The sequence below is a fragment of the Anas acuta genome, chromosome 2, assembly GCF_963932015.1.
Source record: "Anas acuta chromosome 2, bAnaAcu1.1, whole genome shotgun sequence".
NCBI lineage: Eukaryota > Metazoa > Chordata > Aves > Anseriformes > Anatidae > Anas > Anas acuta.
Genome location: NC_088980.1, coordinates 155,650,668 through 155,673,134, shown reverse-complemented (window position 1 = coordinate 155,673,134; position 22,467 = coordinate 155,650,668). Strand labels below are relative to the sequence as shown.

The window sequence follows — 22,467 nt, the reverse complement described above, 5'->3', positions numbered from 1 at the left end:
AGCCCTGAAGTTTATGGAGGCTTAGGTGGCCCCTCAGCCCTTTTAAAACTTTTTTGGCAGGGCTATCAGTAAAGAATTACATTTCTGAAAAGGCAGCTGGCTTGTCAGCCCCTTGTTAAAATGAATTGTCGTTTAAAGGCCCTGTGAAGAAAATCCTTGCTTTATAACTCCTTTTGCAAAGCCAACCACTTCCAGCTCGCTTAAGTAAAGCTGCTGTCACTTAGCAAATAAGTACAGGTACAGCGGGAGCTGTGTGTGCCAGGCCGGTCTGTTAAACCACTTTGCTGGGAAAGCTGCCTGAGCTGGTCTTGGAAACACCACAAATCGCGGTGTTTTCAACAGCATTTCACCCACGGTCGGCGCTTTAACAGCAGCAACTCAGCGGCTTTTATTTGCTGCTGATCATGCGCTGAACTCTAAGCGCCGTGTCGCTGCAGTGGAAGGCACGATCCCCTCCTCACAGGGCAACCAGGATCATCTGCTAAATACTGAAGGAGAATCAGCTCATCCAGTGCTAAAATGTTGTTGTTTAATGAAGTGGTAACACCTCTTCTAATTAACGGCCTGTATCAGGAATAGTGCAGCCCAAAGGAGCAGGGAGGCGATCGTCCCCCTGTGCTCTGCTCTGGTGAGGCCGCACCTCGAGTGCTGTGTTCAGCTTTGGGCCCCTCACTACAAAAAGGACATCGAGGCCCTGAAGTGTGCCCAGAGAAGGGCGGCGAAGCTGGGGAAGGGCCTGGAGCACAAGTCCTGTGAGGAGCAGCTGAGTGAACTGGGGTTGTTTGGTCTGGAGGAGGCTCAGGGGAGACCTCGTTGCTCTCTGCAACTCCCTGAAAGGAAGGTGTGAGGAGCTGGGGGTCGGCCTCTTCTCACAGGTAACCGGTGACAGTACCAGAGGGAATGGCCTCAAGTTGTGCCAGGAGAGGTTCAGGTTGGAAATGAGGAGACATTTCTGCTCAGCAAGAGCAGTCAGGCATGGGACGGGTTGCCCAGGGAGGTGGTGGAGTCACCGTCCCTGGGGGTATTCAAGGAGAGCTTGGACATAACACTTCATGTCATGGTGATAGTGTTGGTAGGGCGATGGTTGGACCAGATGATCTTGGAGCTCTTTTCCAACCCTTATAATTCTGTTTTTTAAGGGGACAGCGCGGAGCGACCGCCTCAGGGTGAGCCCAGAGGCCTCTGACGGAGCGCAGGGCTGAGGCGCGTCCTCACCCCCTCAGGCGAGCAACGCTCTGAGGGGACGTGAGGCGGGGTTGCCGCCCTCACCCCCGATTGGCCACCGAGCGCACAAGGGGCGGGGCTACACCTCGCAATGCCCGCTGGGACTTGTAGTCCGGCCGCTCACCCGGGCGGCGGGGAGGGAGGGGAGCGGGCACGTGGTAGGGGAGAGGAGAGGGCGGGGCCGGCGGTGGTCACGTGATGTTTGGGTGCCGGCGGCGGGCGCGCGGCGGCAGGTGAGGGGCGCGCGCGCGCGCGCGGCGGCGGGGGCGCGCGCTGGGCTCTCCCCGCCCCTCCCCCCCCCCACCCCGGTTCCACGCGGGGCGCGCGGTCGTGGGGCGGGGGGCGGGAGGGGAGGGGGCGTGCAAGCTGGCACCACGGCCCTGCGGCCGTGCACGGGGCGTGAGTGTGCAAAGCGGGCACCCTTGGGCCGTGCACGGGGCGTGGGTGTGCAAAAGTGGGGCTTGCTGGGCGTGCACGCGCCGTGCGTGTGCAAATCGGGGGCTTCCTGGCCTTGCACGGGGCGCGGGTGTGCAAAGCGGAGGCTTGCTGGGCATGCACGGGGCGTAAGAATGCGTGCTGGAGGCTTGCTGGCCTTGCACGGGGCGTGAGAGTGCAAAGTGGGGGCTTGCTGGCCGCGCGCAGGGTGTGCGTGTGCAAAGTGGAGGCTTGCTGGCTTTGCACGAGGTGTGCGTGTGCAAACTGTAGACTTTCTGGCCATGCACGTGGCATGAGAATGCATGCTGGAGACTTGCTGGCCTTGCACAGGGCGTGCATGTGCAAAGTGAAGGCTTGTTGGCCATGCACAGGGTGTGCATGTGCAAGGTGGAGGCTTGCTGGTCATGCATAAGATGTGCATGTGCAAATTGGAGACTTTCTGGCCATGCACGTGGCATGAGAATGCATGCCTGAGACTTGCTGGCCTTGTACAGGGCACGCATGTGCAAAGTGGAGGCTTGCTGGCCATGCACAGGGTGTGCATGGGCAAACTGGAGACTTTCTGGCATTGCACAGGGCGTGCATGTGCAAAGTGGAGGCTTGTTGGCCATGCACAGGGTGTGCGTGTGCAAACTGGAGGCTTGCCGGCCATGCACTGGGTGTGCATGGGCAAACTAGAGGTTTGCTGGCTTTGTATGGGGTGTGCATTATGCAAAGTGAAGCCTTGCTGGCCTTGCACAGGGCATGCATGTGCAAATCGGAGACTTTCTGGCATTGCACAGGCAGTTAGAATGCGTAATAGGGACTTTGGGGTCATGCACAAGTGTGTGTGTGCAAGTGGAGGCTTGCTGATCTTGCACAGGGCATGCACATGCAAACTAGAGGTTTGCTGGCCATGCACAGGACATGAGTGCACAAAGTGGAGGCTTTCTGACCATGCACAGGGCGTGAGAATGCAAAGCAGAGGAATGTTGGCCATGCACAGGGCGTGTGCATGCAAACTGGACACTTTATGGCCATGCACAGGACACTTTAGTGCACAAACTAGAGGCTTGGTGGCCTTGCACGGGGTGTGCATGTGCAAACTGGAGGCTTTCTGGCCATGCACAGGAAGCCTCTGTGCACGGGAGCCCCTTGCACACCCAGCCCATGTGTGGGGACGAAGCTTCGTCCCCTGCCACCAGCTGCAGTGACACTGCCCTGCAGTGCCTTCACCCAACAAAACACATGGGGAAGAGCAGCGGTGTGATGGCCGGGTTAGGAACTGCTCCAGGACCCTTGGTACACTTAAATAAGAGCTTTGGGTTTGCTTCAAACCTTGCCTGGGGGGGGGTACAGTGGTATTTTTATAACCTTCAAGGTAACACCTTGCAGAAACTTTAGTTGGTGTGCCTGTGTTTTAAAATACGTTGAGATTTCAGTACGTTGAGCCTTGGCTGCGTGGTGCATTGAATCCACAGCACCTGAAAATCACCTTTCTGTTTTTGCGTGCCTAGCAAAGAGCTGAAGGTTTTGCAGCCCAGAAGAACGTTTTCCTTCTGCCGTGAACACGCCAAATGTGCCCTGCAAAACCTTTTGCTGTTTGCATTTTAAGTGCACTGATTTAGTGATGCATGGACTCCAAAGGGGGAAGTAACCTGGATTAGTTTTACTTCCCCTCTCTCCCCTTGTTCCTCGTCAAAAATGATAGCAATAAGTTGCGGTTTTGTTTTTAATCCCACCTTTACACCACTTTCCAAGCTTTGCGGTGGGGCTGTGAATGCGCTGGGTGAGGAGCCAGCATGGCAGGTGGGTGGCTCGAGCCTCCAAATTTTCCAGGTTCATCCCTGCCTTTTTCCAGGGCACTGTTGTTGCGCTGATCCAGACATCAGCTGAGCAACAAATTCCCTCCGCTGCGTTCAGCCAGGCCTTGCTGTTTTGCTTGTGTCTGTTAATGCAATTAAAATAATAATAATAATAAAAAAAAAAAGCAGCTGATGTGGCTGTAAGGGATGCAGGAGAGGCTGAGCTCAAGTGGAAATGCGACTGTGCCTCCTCTGCCATTCCTGCTCCTCCCCAAGTCTCCTTGGCTCGTGTCCCCAAATGTGGGAAGATGTTTTGGGTGGCACAGGCTGGATAAGGGGCAGGCAGCGATTCTGGCAATGAGATATTTCAAAATCCTGTGCTCAGGGCTAGTGTTTGGAGCAGGAACATCTACCAGGGAGTCACTTCAGGCACTTTTTTGGGGTATTTTTGCTGTGTAACGCTGCTCTGCAGATTTCCAGCAGTCCAAAGTTGCCTCTCGTGCATGAAAACAACTGGAAATTTGTCTAGAGAGACTGGTGGGACAGGGATTTGAATATTAAATTCTTTATCCCCATCCTGTCTTATCTCTTGGTCAAGAATCTGGAGTAGGTGAGAATCACAGAACAATTTGGGTTGGAAGGGACCTGAAGGATCAGCTGGCTCCAACTTGTGCCTCTCGAGAAGTTGGCACGTCGACATTACGGCACTTGAAATCTAATAAAACAAACAAAAAAAGCGAGCAAGTCGAAAATGAACGGCTCTGAGCTTCCCCCTGCTTATAAATATATATCGAACGGTATTTTGAATTGCTGATTTTCCTGGGAATTCAGGGATATTTAAATAGCAAGCGGGAAAGGGTAAATAATATCAAGATAAAAATAAATGCTTTTGATTCCCTGCCTGTACCAGAAAGGCATTCTGCTGGATGAAAATGGAAAGAACTTGAAGAAATTGAATTTACTTTTGCTGCCTTTGTTGCCTTTCTTCCTATTCAGCTGCATCAGGTGGGGAGATGGCTCTTGCTTGGCTTTTCAGGGATTTTCTGAGGTTGGTATCTCCACGATTGATGGTGTAAATCCACAACTGATGGTATAAATCCACGACAGGCGAGGGCAGGAGGAGCCTCTGTGCGTGCTTAATGTAGGGTTGGGGTCATCGTGGTCAGGGTGAAGGCTGCTTGCACCAGACTTAATGTCCACGCCTGATCCTGTGCTGGAGACACGATGGATGGAAAACTGGTCCCTTCCATGTGGGATGTGGCTGGTGGTGTCTCTCCAAGCAGATTTGCCTATGGCAAGACCCAAACTTCACCCAGATGCATGAACAGGACTCAAAACGAAGCGTTGGAGCCTGCCTAAACCCCGACACTTGCTGGCGTAGGCTCGCAAAGCTTCTCCTCTAGCAGCATCGCCAACCCTTCAGAGTTCATCTTCTTGCAGCCCGCTTTCTGGCACCCGCAGCTCCACAAAAACCTGGCCAGAAATTCAGGTTGGTGCTGCAGGGACGAAGGATGCTCAGTGCTTGACATTGAGTGCCTGGAAAGCTGTGGATGAAACACGTGCCACAGCCCCACCTCGCCAGCAGCGCTGCTGTCACCAAGGTTATTTGTGGGTTTTAATAAAGCCCAGCATTTCCGAAAAAGGAAGGTGGTCAAGATAAGAACCCTGCTCTTTTTTTTTTTTATATTATTTTTTTTCCTGCTTGCCTTGCAAATGGTATGTAAGATTAAAATAATGTAAAAGAATTAATCTGATTTAACGCTGGCAGGGAGGTTTCTATTTAAAACTCGTTTTCTTGGTAGGTTCACTAGTCAGGAAATTCAGTAGGCAGGTGCCGTGTCGTTGTTGGAATGCATGGGCACATCTCTGCCTCCCAGTGTTTCTGATAATGAAAAAATAATTAACGTTAGAAAGAGGGAAGAATGGATTTTTTTTTTCCATATTCTTGTCAGTTTTTCTTGCAGCACCCTCAGCAAGCGGAGATCGGTGATCAGTTGGTAGGAAAAATATTATCAATTGTTAAAAATATTACCAGTTGCTCAGAAAAATATATCAATTGTTCAGGGAAATATTCTGAAGATGGGTCTAAAAAAAAAACGCCAAAATGTTGTTTTGTGATGCTGCTTTGCTGGGATTCGTAGCTGGGGGCAAAGCTCTCCCAAAGGGCATTTACTTGCTTTGGTTACTCACCTCCTGGGCTACTGCAAGCAAAAAGTTGCAAAGAATTTATATTCGTATTATTTTTTTAAAAGGAAACCACTGTATAGCAAGGTTTTGGACCAGGGCTTTCCCCAGTTCCCGTTGTTTTCACAGAATCTCAAAAGGATCAAGCAGGGCCACCTGGAGGAGGTTGCCCAGGGCCACGTTAAATGAACCTTCTTGTTTTGCTTCTGCATGGAGCGTCCATTTTCGTGTGTGTGAATAACAGCTCCGGGGGAGTTGAGACCCAAATTTTTGTGGTTAAGCCACTTGTCATTCCCTTTGCCATGTGAGATGCCAAACTGATATGGTCCGTAGGAACCCCCAAGCTTGCTCTCAATGGCTGCTTTGAACAAAAATGTGAAGACGTTGGAAAGGAGCTCTGTGGTGGAGACATAAAATCACGAACACAGCTTAACCTTTCTTATTTTTTTTTCCATTATTTTTTTTTTCATCCCTGAAAGCCCTTATTTATTTACCATGTGATATGGATTGCATGTGGTATCTCATGACTGTGACCACAATTCACATGCAGTGGTGCTCGTGTGTCCTAAAATGAAGATGTTTTAGAGGAGAAAAATAAGTCCTTTGGGTTCTTTGGAGAAGACCAGATGATGTCTCCTCGAGTTTACAAGCAATGCGATGATGACTCAAAATTTGGGGAAAACTTTCTGGAGGAAAAGTCTTAGGAGAGTTTTTAGGCTGTCGAGTACAAACCATCAGCTGAGACTTTTGTGGAGGGGAAAATGCTGAGGTGTAGGAAATGAGGTTGGAGATGATAGAGGTTTTTCAAAACGGAGCATCTTCAGTGTGAGCAAACAATTTTCCCTCCCCAGTGTTATTCAAAGAACAGCACTCAACATCCAGATTTCCTCCTTGAATTTAGTCCTCAGCAAATAACCACTATTGAAATTTTCGGCATGAATAATTTGTTCAGAAAACATATTAGCCGTGAAAAATAGGACTTTTTATCAATTTGAGCAGTGGCCACAACTAACTGTAGATAACTGTGAATCTGTTGAAGCTGAATTATTACCAAATGCTTCACAGCATCCCTGCCCACCAGACATTGCTCTCCAGGTGGACGCCTCCTTGGCCCAGCTTGGAGGTTTTGTTATGCTCTGAATTCTTCTAATACTGCAATTTTATGGGGAGAGAAGTGCTGCTGTGCATCTGCCTGGCAATGGGGAAGAGAGATGAGGCTGCAGGAACCCAACAGAACTGTGCTGACTCACTGGGTAATTATTTAATATGACGATGGACGTGATGGATTTCCTTTATTCCTTATTTATTGCGCTTCCATCCGCCTGGCACCGGGAGCTGCAGGCGATGAGCTGTTGAGTTTGTGCAATTTTGGTGTTGTTTCTGTTGGAGCATATTGTTCCCGAAGTAGAGGAGTTTTTCAAAATTTTGAAGGAGAATAATGCTGATTATTTGCTTTCAGTGCTAGCTGGGCACAAAGGCTCTTTTATGTCCCACCATTGACTGAAAATCAGAGAATTGTCTACGTTGGAAAAGACCTTCATGATCAAGTCCAACCATCAACATGACCTACTGAGTCCCATCTCTACACGATGCTTCTAAACACCACAGCCACACATCTTCTGAAAACCTCTAGGGATGGTGACTCCACCATTTCCATGGTTCTTGGCCAACCTCTCCGTGATGAAATTCTTCCTACTATCCAATCTAAACCTCTCCTGCCACTACTCAAGGCCATGCCATCATGAGGATGGGGGGGAAAAAGAGACCAGCATGCTCCTCGTTGCAATCTATCTTGTTCAGACCACTATGGTCTTGCTGAGAAACCGTACGTGGAATGAACTCTTTTTTGCCAAGGATCTTTAATAATGAGAAACCATTTATTAAAAAAAAAAGTATGCCAATTGCTAAAACAGCATGAAGTTAACTCTGATGAACTGTTTTCTATTCACAGCTGGCCAAAGAAAATAATCATCTTATATAAGAGTAGATGCTGTGCATTAAAGAATAGATGGATCTTCATTTTTTCTTTTTTATTTTTTTAAATCTTCCATGTAGATATATATTGTTCTGTTGGGTACTGAAGATCTTTAGCTTTTCATGGAATCAGAGAACACTTGGGTTGGAAGGGGCCTTGAAGTCCATCTAATTGCAACCCCCTGCCATGGGCAGAGACACCTCACAAGAGCCCAGGCTGCCCAAAGCCCCATCCAGCCTGGCCTTGGACACCTCCAGGGATGGGGCATCCACAGCTTCTCCGGGAAACCTGTGCCAGTGCCTCACCACTCTCGTAGTGAAGAATTTATTCCTGCAAAGCCTAATGAAACAAGAACAAAACCTTACTGCAGGTTTTGACTGGAGAAGGCTCTAGGGAGACCTTATAGTGGCTTTCAGTATTTAAAAGGGACCTACAGGAAACCTGAAGGGGGACTCTGTGAGGGATTGTACTGGCAGGACAAGGAGTAATGTCTTTAAACTGAAAGAGTATAGGTTTGTATCAGATATTAGGAAGAAATTATTTTCTGCCATCAAAAGCTGCATTAAGGTTTAGTTCTTGCTTAATGGTTTAGCAGCCCGGTCTAGTAGAAGGTGTTGTTGTAGAAGGTGTTGTTGCCTGTGGCAGAAGGATTGGAATTAGATGATCTTTGAGGTCTCTTCCAATCCCAAGCATTCTACGATTCTGTGGCTTTTTTTTTTCCTCCCCACAAAGCAATTAATTTGTGATCCCTTGTGTCACTGTTCAATTTGTAGACTTTCATTAGCATCTCCTAACTTCTAAAATACCTGATCTATATAAGTTTAAACATTCTGCTAAAGAGCTGGATAAGGCATATAGCTATTCAAAATGTTTTGATGTCTTCTGTCTGCTTAATATATTGCCAACAGATCTCTCGCCTGCCTGTTGCTGATGGTGAAGCCCCAATATCAGTCTCAGGCAGCAGGTGCTCAGAGAACAAGTATGAGAAATTAAATTTATATAAATATATATGTTGTATAAAATATTTTTGTAGAAATAAATATTTCTGATATATATAAATATGCTGCATGAGTTTTTGTTTGGTTTTATGCTATTTTTTAAAGAGTTTGTTATTCCTCTACTATGAGTTGTAGAGTTGGAAGCCTCTCTACTCTGCGCTGGTTCAGCCTCACCTCATATACTGTGTGAAGCTTTGTGTACCCCGATATAAGAAGGACATAAAACTATTAGAGAATCTCCAAAGGAGAGCTACCAAGATGGTGAAGGGTCTGGAGGGGAAGAGACATGAGGAGGGGCTGAGGTGCCTTGGTTTGTTGAACCCAGAGCAGAGCAGGCCGAGGGGAGGCCTCATGGCGGCCTGCAGCTCCCTCACGAGGGGAGCGGAGGGGCAGGCGCTGAGCTCTGCTCTCTGGGGACAGCAACAGGACCCGAGGGAACAGCATGGAGCTGAGGCAGGGGAGGGTCAGGCTGGGGGTTAGGGAAAGGGTCTGCACCCAGAAGTGGTGGGGCACTGGGACAGGCTCCTCAGGGCAGTGGTCACAGCACCAAGCCTGATGGAGTTCAAGAAGTGTTTGGACAATGCTCTGAGACACAGGGTCTGATTTTTGGGTGGTCCTGTGTGTACTCAGGAGTTGGACTTGATGATCCTTGTGGGTCCCTTCCAACTCAGGATATTCTGTGATTCCATGAAAGCTCATCATTGACAACCTAAGTTTCTATGTTTCTGTGGCTTCAGTCATTTCTCTGCTGAGTGGAGTCATTATTTTACAAGGACCTCTCTTAATGATGATCAACCAGATTTTTATGACGCTAAAACTGCTGAACATAAAGTTGTGCGTATGCCACCACATCTTAGTGGCTCGATTTCTCAAAGTAGAGGGCCTTCAACTTCCATTAAGTGCGCCTAAAAATGCAAATAGGTGGCAAAATGTGGGCATCGCAGTCCCAGAATTATTGCTTTTTGACATATTTGTGGTAGAGAACAACTATGAGCTTTCAAAAGACCTGTTAAACATTGATCATGCACCACAGGAAAGTTTCATAGGTACAAGTCATTTTTCTCAGAGTACAATGATTGCTATCCTAGCCAAGTACCTAAACTAGCCCCCTTGGAAATGCATCTTAGGAAGTGGTGTGAACAGTGCCGGGATATTACAATAAAACGGGATGCTGTGACAGATGTTGAATCACTGTTGAATCCAAAAAAGCAGTTTGACAGTTTCACTATAGATAGTGTAATATCCTCCTGATTATCGCTGCTAGAGCTTCAAGCAGATGGATTTCTTCTCCTTTGCCACAAACATGTAGCAATGGAAAATGTTTCAGTTCTGTTTTTTTTTTTTTTCCTCTCATGGAAATACCAGAACTTTAATTTTAAAGAACCTCTTTCTGCGTGGAGAACAAGAGTGTCTTTTCTTATTCTTCCCTTGCTTTGTACGTTATTCTGTTATATATTTGTCCTATTTTCTGCACTCAGTTTATTTCATCTCATGGACTGCTAGATGTCCAGACGTGCTCTTCTCTCTTGGTCCAGTTCCATTGCTAGTGTGTTGTATTGTTGGTATTCTTTTAATTAATAATGATTTAGTTTAATTTTTTGCTTGGAGACAGAGTTATGGGTCTTGATTGTGTTGGTGAGGCATTTGAACATAAAGATGGGGTGCAGAAAGCAGTTTAGAGGTCTTCATCACCTTGGGTCGCTTGTCTACTCCCTTCCGGCACCTCTTGGCTTTTAGCATCCCTTTGGCCCTTGTAAGACCAGAAGGACCTTTTGCCTTTTCCGCAATGGTCACTTTGTGGGCTTGAGATGCTGCTGTTTTCTTGAGCTCTCTTGGGATGCAACATCCCCAGGCTCAGATTTTGCTGTTTTTCTTTGATGGCAGAAGGGTGGATGAGAATATAAAGCCATGCTCCTTGAAAGCAAATTGCTTCTTGAAACCTCTGGTGCTTCCTGGGTTGGGAGTTTAGGATGATAATCTGACTCCCTCGAAGGAGTTGGTGGCCTTCAGTATAAGGTGGTGGATGTGTTCATACTTAAAACTTTATGTGCAGCTTGAGTTCTTCTGGTGCCTCCCTCTACATCAGCTTTGGTAGACGACCCGATGTCCTTCTTCCTATGCTCCTGTGGTGGAGGTGATGCTCATGGTCACTTAAAGGCTCAATGAACCTCATCTCATAGCCCACCAGCTCTGCAAGAAAGTGCTTGTGGTTGATTGAGGCAAGGTTTTCTGACATTATCGTGTCCTGTATATCCATTCCTCGCTTTCCAGGGCTGAACCAGGCTTGCACACCAGTTTCCAAAAAAATTAAAAAAAAAAAAAACTAGTCTTCTAAGCAGGTGAGAGTGACCTTGTGCTTGCTGATTTGATAGCCGGGCTCCGATGCCGACTCCCTGCCTTGCATCTCGTAAATAACTGTTTTTTGGTTTCATTGCCTGGACCTGTTTACGTCTTGCCAAAAATAATTACTACTGTTGAGACCTGGCTTTGCTGGGTGAGCAGTAGGAAGGCATAGAAAAGCTTGCAATTGCTGGTTTTCGTGTGCTTTCATAGCACAGTGCTGCCAATGGGGAAAGGGAGCTCCCTTCTGGGGCATGAATCAGGCCATGCTCACATTCAGCCAGGACCCCTTGTCTTCTTCGCACGAGCTTTCTTTCCCTTTCTCCTTTCAGAGTCTTAAATTCACGTCCCCGGTGATGCCTCCCTCTCCTGCTTTCCTTTATTACCTCTTAATTTGTTTTCCCAAGTACGTCTCGTGCTTCGATAAATATCTCCTGCTTTCCGTGGTTGCAAACCCAGCTCCTCCAGCAGTTCTCCTCCTCCAGCTGCCGTACATATCCCTCCTCCATCCGTGCAGAGGTACTTTCTGGTTCTCAGCGTGTTTTATTGAGCCCTTTGGTTCTCGGCACTTTGGAGTGCTCTTGCAGCATCCTCGAGAGGCGGATGGCTGCCGTCGCTCCCGGTTTCGCATCCGAGCCGGTGTTAGCTGTGGTCATGTGCAGAGCCAGTGGGGAAGGCGGGTATTTTTAGCGTGTGCTTCTGTGCACCGCTCGGGGGGCCGCCCACAGTTGAGTATTAAAATAATAGCGGGGACATTGGGTAATCTCTGCAGCAAAATGTTGATATGCAAATTGCCATCTCAAGAGCAAACCTCAAGGCGATTTTGGCAACGTGCGCAAGGCTCTGGAGTGGTGTGTTTTGAATACAGATTACAGCAAGGGATTTCGCCCAGAGGGCACACTCCTCTCATTTATTCTGAAGCTTAGCAGGGCCAGGAATTCAGTGTTGGAAGCCAACACAGTGAAACGTGTGCACCTTTAAAAAGGTATTAGATTAGCATTGGCAAAACGAAATGTAACGTCACCTCTGTAACTTGAGTTTCCAGGGTTGCAGAAGCAGTAAATCCACTTGTATTGCATTCACAGGCGATTCCTGGGCACTGTCCAGGGAAGAGATGGCTCTGATGGCTGCAGAGTTGGACTGGGAGGCTTGGAGGTATTATCTGGTAGTAAATGAGCTCAAGCCAGCTGCTTCAGTGCTACTTCAGCTTTTGTCTTCAAGTTGCTGATAGGTGGCCTGGCTGTTTGAAACCTTTCAGTAAGGAGTATTGGATATAATATAAATAGCTTTTTCAGTTTTATCTTCATGGTTACTGTGTTCTTGGTGGCACTACTGGGAAGGAAATAGTGATGTCTGTAAATTGGGAGATTAAAAACAGTGGCTTTGTGTTTCTCAATCTGTGGCTGTCCAAGCTGGTCCTCTGTCCATCGGTGCAAGTCAGAGGTATCATTTCTCCTTTTTTTCCCCTCAGTTGCATCCAACCCAAGCTCAGCTGTATTCAAGCAGCTACACTTGGGTGTCTATATGGCTTCATGGTATTTCTTGGGCAGTTGACTGGATGTTTTTGTCTGGGGGGCATTAGTGTCCACAGCAGTTGGATAGAAGAGTTGGAAGGCTACACCTACAGCACTTTTTGCCCTTGCATGTGTTTTTTCTGAGACTTAAAGAACCTGTGCTGAGGTGTGTGTTGGACTTGTGGCTCATGATGGTTTGAATGGGTATATGGTTGGACATGAACAAAGCCAATGTGTCCAACACAGTGGTGGAAAATGTGACCTGGATCTTGGTTTGGAGCTTGGAGGGGCCTTGGTTGTCTTCTTAAGAGTTCATTTGGAATCAAGGAATCATTCCCCAGTTCAGCAAAGCTTTGTATGACTTTTTATATACTGCTAGTTAGAGGCAACAATGTGTAAATGCTTGGTTAGGGTAGAACCACTGAATGAATACATTTCATACAGTTCTAGTTTATTCACTCGCAAATTGAAAATTTTAAGAGACAGTTTGGACTTGCTCTAGTAAGGTGATGAGGCAGAAAAACAATTTGAGCCCTCCATTTATACCAATTCTTGAGGAGAGACTGCAGTGGTTCTTCAAGAAATAATAATTTGTAGGTGTTTTCATCATTCTTGCATTGTGAATACTGGACGTTGTCAAGCATTGACCTGTGTCACAATAAATATGTTTCTCTAGGATTGCAAACTGGCTGTAAACGAGGCAAGTTCTTACGGTGTATTTTGTTTTTTAGCTGTCTGAGATTGTACAGATTTGTACCTTTTAGAGGCTAGAGGATGATCTTCAGTGGAAATAAAGTAGATTTTTTTCCCTTTCCATGTACCATGGAAGAACCAGGTGGCTGAGTCTTCCTGGGAACACGTTCTCCTGATTTTGATACAAGTTTGTGTTGATCAGCTCTTAGTTCACTTGTGTCCTTTTAGTTTAATTATACATTCCAACACCATAAGACTTTTAAATATCAAATTTTGAGTTTGTTCTCTGCCAGAATTGGATAGTTTAAATGCAGTTCCTGTTGGCAGGCATCTCAGGAGCTGTTGACTTCCCTTCTTTATAACCTCATCCTCTCGGCCTGTTTTTTTTTTTTTTTTTTTCATCCTTAAAAGTCAAACAACATTTGATAAAATAGCGGTGCTGTAAAACATGAAAGAAAGTACACAGAAACTTCAAAAGTGGTGGTATATAACATGTTCTCACGAGTGCTGAAGATCACCGTGTCCTGCTTGTATCTTGACAGTGCCGGTCAAGTAAAAGAAAAATATCTTCCTAGCTTGGTGTGTCTTGCATCTTTGTTGTGTCAGTCCTTTTTTTGCGTTCTGCATCTTCATGTCATTACACACAGGCTGCTGGTTGCATCTTCCAGAGCCCTCCGTGCGCTGCTTTACGTCTTGTTGAGATGTTGAGTCTTCTCTCCAAGGTCATGAATCTCTGTTTCTGACTTTCAAATGCTTCACGTATTTGTTGCTGTGTTGCTTTTCCTTCGTGATGCATTGCTGGTGAGTATTTATAGGGTTGTCCTTAATTTTCCCCAATTCTTTTTTTTTCCTTTTTCCTGAAATACCTACAGCAGACTGTTGTGCTGGTGTTTCTGTTGGTCTTGCCAAGCAAGATTGCCTCTGTGCTGCCTAATATTTCCCTTCCAATCTATGTGCAACTCTGTATGCATTCAGCCTCCTACTTTTACATCTTTAAGGCAGGAATTGTCTTACTCTGCTTATACGTCACTGAACATGATTCTGAAGTGATGCAGTTGATAATACATTTCAGGTAGTTTGTTGTTGTAGCTGATGATTTGGGAATGCTGTCCTCTTGCTATATTTTTTGGACCCAGGAGCAAAAGTTAAGCTGTTGTGGCTTGGTAGCATTTGAAAATCTGACAAATAATAAAAATTAATATATGTATATATTTTTTTGGTCTTTACCCCGTCTCCTTTGGTATTTATCTTATCAGCTATTTGATGTGGGGAATCTGAAATTGTGAGCTCCGATCTTGCTGTGTAAGAAAGGATTTTGTGAAGCCGTGCATTTAGGCTAATTATTTCTGCCATACAATGTGCTGAGGATTTGTGATCTTAGGCAGACATTTGACAGATCTTAACTAGTTATGCTATGTCCTGTCAATCAAAATTATACGCCTACCTCACTCCTTCCTACTTTCTCTCTCTTCCAGCTTTTTTATTTAGGTTGGTCATTAAAATTGCTTATAACCATAGAAACAAGGAAAACCCACCCCTTACGTTCTAATTCTTTAGCATGATATTCTTGTACTTACATCGTGAGAGTTACATACACGATGGCTTCAAAAAAAAACCCAACAACAACAGGTAGGCAGTTGTCATTAATTCCTCCCTATAACAATGTTGTTCCCACTGATGCCAACCAAAGATTGTGTTCTTGCATTCATCTGCGGTGCCCAGCACACGGAAAGACCTTGCTGTGGAGCAGCCTCCTGACAAGATAGTCGGGGAAGAAACAGATCTGTAGGATGGGAAGGGTGGGAGGATGAGATAAGGAGAAGATGGATCAATGTTCAGCAGAGAAGCCGCAAGCGTGACGTAGTGCGTATTGATGTTTTCGATCTTGGTTTTCATCCTTCTAGGGCTGTGAATCCCAGACAGCACGCAATGATGGGGTGCTCCAAGAGATGGACATAGTATTGATAGTTCTGTAAGACCAGGCCAACAAGGGTAAAAGGCAGCTTTCTGCACTTAGGGACGTGAATCCCTCCATGGAGGGATGGAGTGTGACGTATCTTTGCTTCTTCTGAACAATTAAAATGCTGATTGAATTTGCAGGAGCATTTTTTAAAAAAGCTGGACCTTAGGCTATGTAAAAGTGATAAACTCTTACATTAAGAGCTAAGAACACCCTGAGTTTGCAGTGCAGGACAAGTAATGCTGTTTTCTTGCAAAACAGGATTCCTCCACGTAAAACTGCCAGAGGCAAGATTTCTGACTTTTTTTCCTTACCTCAAGTTGCAATAAATCATGTGAATGTTGAAGTATTTTACAAAAAGGAAGGAGTAATTGGTCAGATGAAAAGAGATAACCGCAGCTGCCAGCATTGCTGTCTATAACTTGATCAGTTTTGCTCTTTTTGTGAATTATTGGAACTCGTTAGCGCATGGAAGATGTCTAGACGGGAGGCAGCAGGCAGTGGTTCCTCATATTGATGCTTCCTTAGGTATCTCATATTAATGCTTCCCACATGATATCCTTGTCTCTAAATTAGAGATACTTTTGACAGATGGGCGACTTGGTGGGTAAGGAGTTGGGTGGGTGGTTGCACTCACAAAGAGTTGTGGTCAATGGCTCAGTGTCCAGGTGTAGATCAGTGATGAGTAGTGACCCTTAAGGGTTAGTATTGGGACACAATAACGTATTTGTGGGTTACATGGACAAAGATCAAGTACACCCTCAGCAAATTTGCCGATGACACCAAGCTGCATGGTGTGATCAACATGCAGGAGGGAAGGAATGGCATCCAGAGAGGCCTGGACAGGCCTGAGAGGTGGACTTGTGAGAACCTCATGAGGTTCAACAAGGCCAAGTGCAAGGCCCTGCTCTTGGGATGGGGTAATCCCAAGCGCAAACAAACACAGGCTGGGCAGAAAGTGGATTTAGAGCAGCCCTGAGGAGAAGGACCTGGATGATCAAGGGGCTGGAGCACCTCTCCTGTCAGGAGAGGCTGAGGGAGTTGGGGTCGTTCAGCCTGGAGATGAGAAGGCTCTGGGAAGACCTTACAGTGGCCTGCCAGTACCTAAAGGGGGCTGCAGGAGAACTGGGGAGGGACTCTTTGTCAGGGAGTGTAGTGATAGGACAAGTGTTAACAGCTTTAAACTAAAAGAGGGTAGATTTAGATTAGGTATAAGGAAGAAATTCTTCACTCAGAGAGTGGTGAGGCCCTGGCACAGGCTGCCCAGAGAAGCTGTGGATGCCCCAGCCCTGGAGGTGTTCAAGGCCAGGCTGGATGAGGCTTTGGTCAACCTGGGCTGGTGGGAGGTGTCCCTGCCCATGGCTGGGGTTGGAATTAGATGATCTTTAATAAGATGATCTTCCAGCCCAAACCATTCTGTGATTCCTTGTGTATGACACAGAGAAGACAGATTTATGCAAGGAATCCTACATCTCTCTGGTGGCAGCGCTGCGTGTGTCATGGTACAGTAATTATGAAGAGCGAAGACTGCCTCCTTGAGAAATTTCAGGACGTCTTGATGTTTGGAAGGTGTCCAGGATGGAGACGTGGGTTATTCCTGAGATAGCGGGATGTGGGAGTTTGATCGCTTGCTCTCTAGGAAGGCTTGTCTCTTGGAAAGATGAATTTTGACCTTTGGCCAGGGAAATAACGAGTAAGAAGCGTTGTGTGATGTAGCATGACAAGGTGTTGCTGAGCAACCATCTTAGATTTTAAAGGTCTTACTTATTTACCCTCTCTTCGAAAGCTGACTCTGGGTACTGTACTTTAACTTAAAGGCCCCTAATGAGTTTTTTTTTTTTCTTTTTTTTTTTTTCCCATGTGTTGGAGCTGCTTCTGTTGGCTTTTGAGGGTCTGGAAGTAGTTTGAATTTGTCAAAGAGGAGGAAACGGTAATTGTGTGGTTCTTCTAAGGGTAGGAAATCGGAGGGCAGGGAGCTCCTTCAGCATCCCTTGCCATTCATTGTCAGTCATCCCATGTGGTTTGGCTTCTCCTGCATCCAGTTGCAAGGAGGGATCAGAAGGTCTCATCGGAAGATCTGATGAGGAGCCTGGGAGGCTGAGTGCTACGTGGTGCTACTCCTTCTGCTTCAAGCATACCAACAGGCCAGTTTTCAGCAGTAAAATTAAAACGCTTTACTCGAGGAATAACTTCTGTACAAAGGGAATAGTGTTTCAACATCTGAACTTCACATGCAATAAAAGTGCCTCTACCTGAGGTGCCTACACCTCATCCTTCTGGAAGTAGTTTATAAAGTACATTATTAAAGTTTATCCATTCAGAATATATCCTCATATTTCTTTTGCATTTCGCTATCACACCAGTAACGACAAAACATATTACAGGTTGCATGGAGCCTCCTTTTTTATTTTTTTAGCATAAAAAAATTGCATTAAAAACATGTTAAATTCCTTCTGAATTTGAGAAAAACTTACTCAAGTGTGAAAAAGAGGGGTTAAGGGCATCGCTTACGATGCACTCCAGAGTGATCTGAGCTATCAGATCTTTATGGATGCCGATATAAAATAGCTGGCTGTATATCTGTTTATATTGATACATTACCTCTGTCTTTTGCTCTTTACGCACACGTGCACATACTCTTACACGCATAATTTTCCCCCAAGCAATAATTTTTCCTCTAAATCGTGTGTGTATATAATTCAAAATGAACCATGAAGATACCGTAATGATTTTCCAGTATTCTGCAAACTGTGCTTTAAAACATGATCTTATTAACACAGAAGCCTCTGTGCAGCTTTGTGTGGTGCTGTCCTAGTGTGGGTTTTGCTCCTCCGTGCTGAGTCCTGGTTCAGTGCTGGGCCCACCTGGTTGTCCCAGCTGTGTGCCTCTAACTGGGACATCAGGTCAGCAGTCCTGCTAGTTGCATGGGCTTTTCTTTTTTTAGTGGAAAATGTAGGAGAAATGCCGACAGATCCTGCTTAACTGGCTGAGATTGAATATGAAGTATGAGATCACTAAGCAGGGGGAAATGACAAAGTCGTGTGAAATCAGAAATTGCAGAAAATTGTCTGCTATTTCTCACTGGGCAGCTTTGCACTCTGAAACTAAAGGTAAAGAGTTTTCCTATGTGTTTGTTTTGATATGTGTGGTACACTGTTGTCAGAGAGACCGTGTAGACCCAAAGGAAGTCTTGCTCAAGTTTTTTGTTCTGTAACAAATTCATAGGGTATGAAAACCCCTGAAAGGGGGTTTGGATCTGAAGGTACGGCTAAAACCTCGGTCTTGGGAATACCTGACCTCACGCTGGGGGAAACAACAAATAAAAAAATGGTATGTGCTTTTCATTTGATTTTCATTTATTCTTTTTCCCTCCGCAGAGACAATACCACTGAGACCAGCCTTTGGTCTGTTGTGCTGTTGCTGGCTTGTGCGAAACCGGTGGCTCCACATCACAAGGGAATAAAAGTGTGGGTGAGATACTTGTTGTTTTCTCCCTGTGATAATCCTTGCTGTTTCAGGTGGTTTGATTTGGTTGTTTTTCTCCATCTCTTCTGAACTCACTGGCAGGGATGCTGTATTTTGTAGACCCTGGGGTGGGTGTGGAGGAAGGGTTGAAGGCTCCTGGCTTGTAGATGTTCCCCTCTGGGTGGCATCTTCTGCTTCTTTCCTTGATTTCTGTGGTTGATATTGAGGTGGAGGGGGGAAATCTCCATCCAGCTTCTTCCCCTGGTGGCTGATCTTGCCTCGCTTGGCTGCTGGTTCATTAAACTCCGGGATGGCCCACACTTGCCATGCATTTGCTGACTTTGAGTTCGTCTTTCTGGCCAAAGCGAGTGTTAATGGATGCTCTCTGCTAGGAACAGATGGTCAGTGAAAGTTTCATTTTTCAGGGCGTAACAGACTGTATTTGTAAAACCTTCAGAGTTTTTAGCAGCAGCGGTCGTTTCCTTAAACTACATCTGTTTTTCCCACCTGGAATACTGTTACCGTAATTTGTATCGTGGCTGGAATAGTTATTTCATGTGCTCCAGTCTAATAGTAGGAAATCAGTCTTTTCGTGGGGATTTTTGGTCAGTGTCTCTGTTCCTTCTTCGCAAAATACTTAAGGAATGAAAAAAAACTAAAAGGCTACATCATTTTTTTCCCGAATCACTTGGGTGTTGTGCTCTTAATTCTTATCCTCGAAATCACATTCCTTGCAAGAAATCTCTATAAAAAGAATTTTCTTTCTTTACCTCTGTTTCCGTACCATGGGGAGAATTGGCATGTTCCAGCCCCGTTTCATATACAGAGCTAAACAGATTTGCAACGTGCGGTAAACTGTATGCAAAAAGTATGCTTATTAGCGTCCTGAGTAATCACCCACAACAGAGTAAATAGGAGGTTAATGAGATTAACAGCAAAGAGAAACGTAAGCGTTTGAGTGCTCCTCTCCGTGGCCCCGTAGCCGGTGGCAGCCTGGTTTCTCTTGACGAGCCCAGCATGGGTGTAGACGCAGTAGTGATTTTGCTGCTGTTCCCCATACAATGCTTAATGAGTTCCTACTGCTGACATTTTCTTTTAGACACTGTGTGATATTATTAAATCCCACTCCGCGCAAGATGTTTTGTGCATTGCTTCTTTTTTTTTTTTTTTTTTCTTTCCCCCCCATATTTATGTTTCTGCTGTTGGGACTCGGTGGTGAATAGTCTGATTGCCCTTGCTGATCCTCCAAAGTCTTCTCTCAGGTGTGTGGTGCCCTCTTTGATGTCTCCACAAGGCTACCAGAGGAACAAACTGACCCACATCTCTTTGGGGGAACTTGCTACCACCAGAATACCACAGCCAGAAGTACACTGAGATTTATCTCCTATTTTCTTATCCCAAGCTTTATCTTCATTTCATCTGTCCTTTATTTTTCTCCTTCCTGACTTTCACATTCTATCCATCAAGTCTCACAAGGAGAGAGAAGCCCATCTTCAAGCAAAACCATGCCTGTCTTCTACCGTCCTGCCTCTCGGTTCCTTTCCCTCTTCCAGCACTTTGGGTTAGGGGCTTTTCTGGACGTGATGCTCTCTGCCTATCCAGCTCTCACATCTTCTGGCAACCACCAGCGTGTTCTCAATGTCAGCGCCTCAGAATTGTTTATTTGCATTTTCTCCACCCAAAACTGCGTCTGTGTGGTTGGCTTGAAGCTCTAGGCACCGACTCCCCTTACTGGTCAGTTGACAAACTGCAAGGTATTTTTTTTTCTATTTTAAATAAAAGTCCCTTACCAAGAAACCTGTTTCATTTCCTCAAGATAAATCTTGTACTTCTGACTGTAGTAGTTCTCTCTTTTCTTTTTTTATTTATTTGCAGTTCTGATTAAACTGTGAACCTTCAACTCAAACAATTCGCACAGAGTCGGGGCACTGCACATTGCCCAAATGAATTATTCACCTTGCAGCTCTTTTTTTTTTTTTTTTTATTTTGAACCCCTCAAGCTATTTTCCTCCTATTTCAGTTGAGTAGGGCAGTGGTTCCCTTCCATGCCAGCTCTCCTGCTTTTGAGTTCGACGGGGATTATGCCTGGAGCTGGGATTTCCTTGCCAGGCTGCACGGCTGGAAGGCAGCCCAACATCTTGGCATTGCCTGGGCGAAGTGGAAGAGCGCTCACGCCCTACACCACTGCTGTTGGAGGAAGGAGATGTCATTCCCCAAAACTGCTCTCCAATGACACGGGCTTGGACAGGTTCACTGTGATGTGGTGGGGTAATTCTTTGGTGCTCTCCGAAAAACTAGGAAGGTGTGTTTCTGATGGGAGCAGTTCCTTGCCTTGCAAGGACATGATATGGGGCAGCATGAGAAGAACAGAGTAGGTCTTGAGGATCTTCCAGTTCCCATTCCCTCCAGTTCCTATTAAGCTTGGTCACTGGGGAACCAGCTGAGCTCAGTGATACTCTCCCAGTGCTCAGGCTCTTGCTGTTGAGCCACGTTGCTGGTTAGCATGCAAAAAATAATATTCAAGGATGTTTTGGTGGTGTTGTTGAACTGCATTATCGCTGGCATCCAGGACAGAAAGAGCCTCAGAAGGGGAGGAATGTGTTAAAATCAAAATTGTAGTTTCTTTCTGTTATCTTTGCAAACAGAAGAGCGACAGAAGCAGCGAATGTGTGTGCATGCAGGGGAAGGACTTGCACATCTTCTCGTGCGAGGGGAAACAACTCAGCTTGCTGCAGTGTGTTACTAATATTCGCGTCTGAGCGCTCGAAACTTAGCGAGAGACATAAGACAGAATGAAACAGATTTCTGAAGTCTTAAACGGATGGTTAGACCATTTCTTCTTTTCCGCTGTGGGAATCTTTAAGCCGCTGTACTTGTTTTCTTTGGGGATCATATTAAAAGCAAAGAGGGGCTTCATTATTTATTTATTTTGGAAAGCGCTTGGCTGCCTGTCTTATGCAAAAGCACTTTAATTGATCTTTCAGACGGGCGAGAGGAGGACGGAGGAGAAAATGTTTAATGCAACGTATAATTCTTTCTGGTTTTGCCTCAAAATAAGAAGCCACTTTGTTAAGATTTATGCATCCGAGCGCAGTTTATGCGCACGGTGCAGCTGTGGTTTATCTGCGTGCTGCAGCAGGCTGATGCAAAGAAATGCCTTGATCAATGGTACGAGCTGGTTCAGGGTAACTCCCAAACTGCTCCCGTGACAAATGCAGCGCCAGTTTCTTGCCACCCTCACTCTAATTGCTGTTGTGTCTCGTTAAGTTTGTGATTCCTTTTTTAAATGTAATCTAGTTGAGGATGAAAAACCAAAACGATGCAAATCCATTTCTTGCTGTGCTGTACCGAAGCAGAATAACACTCCATTAAACTGAGATTCTTTTCTATCCATTTTCCAGCAGTAGGATGCTTGGGAGGCAGGTGCAGATGACTGTGCCTTGTCTCTGTTCCTCCTCGATCCACAGTATTACATGACAGAGTTTGTGGAAGCCTGGCAGTTGAATACGTGCACCGCAAAGCATCACTTCAGTGTCAACGCCTCCCTCTTGTCTCTTTAAGGTGAAGCAACTGGGGTGATTTGGTGCTGTAGTGTGCTTACCTGCAAGGTTTGAGGTCTGAGCTTCTTCGGTCTGCTCTTGCTTGGTGAATTAGGAATGTTTATAGGCTGGAATCACCTTGCTTTGGCTCCTTCAGAGTCAAAGGTCAACTAAAACGGTGCATATCGGGTCTTGTTTGCTGTTTGTCATCTGTTTTAGTCAATAAACCACGTGCAATTATTAACACACAGCTCCATGGCTTGCTCTTTTAGTACCAGAAATTTCTTGGGGGCGTCTGGACATGGCATGTAATGGTGGTGGTTCTTGCCTTGGGCAGCCTGGGATTTAACTGGGGA

General features: G+C 45.8%; 1 protein-coding gene across 3 annotated transcripts in view; it reads left to right on the top strand.

The window, feature by feature from the left end:
- The first annotated feature begins 1,384 nt into the window (after window positions 1–1,384).
- TSNARE1 (t-SNARE domain containing 1) overlaps window positions 1,385–22,467 on the top strand; it is a 454,966-nt gene continuing 433,883 nt past the window's right edge. Inside the window, exons 1-2 of one of the 3 annotated variants that reach the window (XM_068672755.1) lie at window positions 1,385–1,457; window positions 18,485–18,574. The gene's annotated coding sequence lies outside the window, so the exon portion shown is untranslated. Of the gene's footprint in view, window positions 1,458–18,484; window positions 18,579–22,467 lie in introns of all 3 variants that reach the window. The other 2 variants (XM_068672754.1, XM_068672756.1) reach the window with 2 other exon arrangements.